Source organism: Octodon degus, unplaced genomic scaffold, assembly GCF_000260255.1.
Source record: "Octodon degus isolate 3935 unplaced genomic scaffold, OctDeg1.0 scaffold00068, whole genome shotgun sequence".
Lineage (NCBI taxonomy): Eukaryota > Metazoa > Chordata > Mammalia > Rodentia > Octodontidae > Octodon > Octodon degus.
In genome coordinates, this window is record NW_004524644.1 from 12847330 (window position 1) to 12851872 (window position 4543).

At 37.7% G+C, this 4543-nt stretch overlaps 1 pseudogene; it reads left to right on the forward strand.

Annotated features, from left to right (window-relative positions):
• The first annotated feature begins 204 nt into the window (after nucleotides 1-204).
• Nucleotides 205-1259, forward strand: LOC101564336 (annotated as a pseudogene).
• Nucleotides 1260-4543: the final 3284 nt, after the last annotated feature.

A 4543-nucleotide genomic window follows, 5' to 3' on the forward strand; every position in this document is an offset into this window, starting at 1 on the left:
TGCTGTACAAGTTGCAGACATGATATCCTATTTACAGACACCATTAGAACAAATCCCTCTATTCATTAAGAGAATGTAACTGTATATCTATCCTAACCATTTTGAATACACAGATATAAAATGGACATTCATCTAGGAAAGTGGTCATTATAGCTCTTGATTCTTCATTGCTTTCTTTTGGGAATTTTCTAAAATCTGAAAAACATGTCTCGAAGATAGGACTCCAGGACAACTATATTTTCTCCAGAAGGTCACTTGGACCAAGTGGAATATGCCATGGAAGTCACTCGACATGCGGGCCCCTGTTTGGGAATTTTAGCCTTTTTTTTTTTTTTTTTTTTTTTCCCCGGAACTAGGGAATGAACTCAGGCCCTTGTGCTTGCCAGGCAAGCACTTATTCCACTGAGCTATTTCCCCTTCCCAATGAATTTTGTTTGTTTGTTTGTTTGTTTGGCTGGCTGGCTGGCTGGCTCAGGCTGCCTTAAGGGCGGGCCTGGTAATGCAGGTGGAGTTGAGGATCAAACCATGGTATCCTGCGGCTGATTGCATTTGCATGAGCAAGCGCTTAAACAACTGAACTAGCAGGCAGGCTTCACAAGCTCTTTGATGAAGTCTTTTTCTCTGAAAAAATTTATCAATTCAGTGGGGGCATAGCTTGCAGTGTGGCAGGTACAACTTCTGATGCTAATGTTCTGACATATCAATGAGTATGTTCTGACTCACCGTGACTCATTGAATAAAGGTATTTATTACAATATCAGAAGCCAATTCCTTGTGAGCAGTTGGTTACAGCACTGTGTGATATCAAAGAGGCCTATACACAGTTTGAGAGAAGCGCCGCTTCCTGTTGCACTGCTGTCCATTGGCTGGGACAAGCACTACTGCTTCCAGCTCTATCAGAGTGATCCCAGTGGAAATTATGGGGGCTGGAAAGCCACATGCATTGGAAATAACAGTGCTGCAGCTGTGTCAGTGTGGAAACAGGACTATGAAGAGAAATGACTCTGAAGTCTGCACTTGCCTTACCTATCAAAGTGCTGAACAAGACCACAGACGTTAGTAAGCTCTCTGCTGAGAAAGTGGAAACCGCCACATTAACCAGAGAGAAAGAGAAGATGATGGCCAGAGTTCTCAAGCAGAAGGAAGTTGAACAGTTGATGAAGAAGCATGAGGAAGAAGAATCCAAAGATGAGCATGAGAAGAAAGTGAAAGAACAGAAAGAAAAGGATAAATACGAGGTGGAATCCAAGATTTCATAAGTCAAGGGAGGCACTCAGTGTAGACATTGTCCTATTCTTCTGAGTACAAGAAGGCTTTTATTATAAAAACTTGCACAGTGGAGAAATAGGATGTGACCAGGTGAATTGGGCCTTTGTCTCTTCTCTCAGGTTGAATACTTTATTATAATGATGATGCTAATCCTTCTCCATGAATATCTTAAATTTCACATATACCCTGTTTTATGGAGTAAAATTTGGACAGAATGGAAAAAAAATTCATTGTAAGTCTATTTTTGCTCAGCTAAAATGATTACCATTTGTTTATAGTTTTAAGGTACCTGAAAGTGTATCATCAGCTAATATTAGTGGAAGCATGTGCCCAGCTAAAGTATAACATGTAAAAAAATAAGGGCAATAATTGTTTATTTTGTTCTGCAAGATTTTCTCCAAGAAAATTCATTGTCTTGAAGATCAAATTTACTGTTGAAATCTTTTGTTCTTTGACAAGGCCCAGATTACATATCTAGGAATGTTTCAGATAAGTCATATGATGATTCTGTGTGCAAGAATCTGCAGCAAAGCTTCCAATTAATATTTACTGAAAGCCATCTTTCCAAACTCATTTGGGACTAAGCTAGGAGGTTATTGTTCAGAACCATTGCTTGAGAACAAGAAAATGTCCAAAGGAATTCTGATCTGCAACATTAATCTTCTCACATGAAAGTGTAAAGGATTCAATAAAATCTTACACTGATAAATTGGTGAACTGCCAATAATTCAACTAAATTCTATTCCTGCTCCTACCACTCCAATATATAATGCATGACCTCCATTCTCCTCCACTGTCATGCTATCGTTGGTAGACAATCTACTCTCCTCACTTTAGACTCTGAACCATTACCTCAATGAAATGGAGTTCGAAGAACTTTGTCTTAGATGGAATACAGAATAATAATGGGAAGAATTCTTTTGATACTCTAAATGTAAATTAATTTTTTGGAATGCAATATTGATTCAAAATCAGATTATATGATTAAAATTATAAGCACAAAAATTAGAAAAAAATAAAAATAAAATTTGGTAACAGTATAGAAAGCAGCCAGTACTAATTTTGATCAGAAGAACAGAAAGTTGAGGACTAAAAATAAATTTGAATCAACCTCTGCTGACGTGCTTTGTGGTTATTCCTATTCAATACATGAGAACCACGTAAATCTGTAGTTAAGAGAAAAGTGACAAAAAATAAATAGCTCTTCAAAATATCACCCCAAGAAGGTCAATCAAATACCTCAGCAAATTAAAGTGCCTGCAAACAGGTGCAGGGGCTTGGGGTTTGAACCCACCCCCGGGGCATGCTGACATAGCAGTTGAGACTGGGCTTGTTGGTACACGCCTGTAATCCCAGCTCTTGGGAAGCTATAAGCAGATGGATCCCTAAGAATCTGATCTAGTAGTGACACCATGAAAACCCTGTAGACCCTTCCCTAAAATTAAAAATAAATCAGCACCTCCCCCCCAAAAAACTATATATATATATATATATATATATATATATATATATATATATATATATATATATATATATATATATATATGCATTCACTATCCACAGCAATCAATGCCCATGGACATATGCTAATACAAGTATTTAAGGAAATCTGTAGCTAGGTGTCATCTCCAAAAGACTTGGGTGGCTTCACCCATGGACTTTTGGTAGTTGTAACTCTCATGACTTGTCTCCTAATCCTGCTCTTCTCCCTCTTGAAGATTCCTTGAAATGATCTATGGTGGTCCTGGTTTCTCTAACATTTTGGGGTCTCCATCACGCCTTTGGCTTCAACCTCAAAGCTTTACACTCTGCACTCTCAGTAGCACATGGATTGGCCTTCTAGGCCTCTGAAACCTGGGTGGAAGCCTTCTTAACCCCAAAACAATTACGTTCTCTATGCCAGTAAAACCAGTACCATGCAATGATATTGAGGTCTCCTCTCAGCTGCTGTATTAGCTAGGCTTCCTTCTCTCTTGGCTGTAAGGGTTGAGTGCTTAGATCAATGAATCAAATCAGAGGAACATATTCTTTAGGCTTCCACAATTTTGAAACATGTTGAGCTCCACCTTTCTTCTCAAAGCAAAGTCTTTCACTTTTGCAATGTTGAGGATGAAAAGAGTTGAGTCCGGCTGGTTCTTGTGATACCCATATGTACGTTATCGTTTTTATTCCCCTGTTCATGCTTACCACTCAAGATTTTCTCTGCGATATATTTGAAATCTAAACTTTCCTAGATCTTCCTTTCTGGCCAAAGCACAATGTTTTAAATCATCCTTCTGCGCTCTTTACTCTTGATTTTCTACATAAATCTGGCTCAAAACTCTACAGTAGTCATACCACTGCTTCAACATCCAGCTGCCTTGAAATTTCTTCTGCCAGATGAATTAGTCTACCACCCTTAATTTCAGTCTAAGATGAGCAAATTTTGTCTTAATTTCACTCTAGACATGAGCAAAATGCCAACAAAATTTCTGCCAAGCTGTAAGACACGTCATCTGGACTCCAACAACTACAGAAGTCCTTCTTCCCAACAGAAAACTCAGAAATTTTTGAAATATAAGAAGTTGGTTTGCAAAAATACTTTATGTGGTTAAAGCCTCCTATTGGGGCTGGAGATTTGTCTCAGTGGTAGAACGCTTGCCTAGCAGGCGGGAATCCCTGGGTTCAGTCCTCGGCACCAAAAACAAAGCAAAACAAAAATAAACAAATAACAACAAGCCTTCTCTAAAAAAAAAACAAACTTCCTATCCAGAAAATTAATCTCTTAAAATCTTAATACTGGGTATATTTAGATCATTGAGTTTTTAATATAGAAATTATAACTGCAAATATAGTTTATTTTTTACATTTTTTTCAAGAAAATATTAAGATGGGGAATAGTTGGTCAAATAGAAACTCTAGTCCTAGATTTTGAAGAATCTCCACACTTATTTTAACAGGGTTGCAAAAATACACACTTTCAGTTTCTCATACCAGAAGAAAAAATGTAGTATTAAAAAGGTGTGTCTAACTTATTTCACTGAAGAGTATGGTCTCAATGTGCATCCATTTAGCTCCACTGCCACAAAGAGTGGAAAAGGGTTCCTTTTTTTCCCCACAGTCTCACCGGCCCTTGTTATTGGTTGATTTCTTGGTACTAGTCACTCTTTCTGGAGTGAAGTAGAATTTCAGTGTTGTTTTAATTAGCATATTTTAGGTGATCAGTGATGTTGAACACAGTTTTTTGGATACAGTTATGTGCCATTTCATATGAGAAATATCTAGCTTTTCAGAT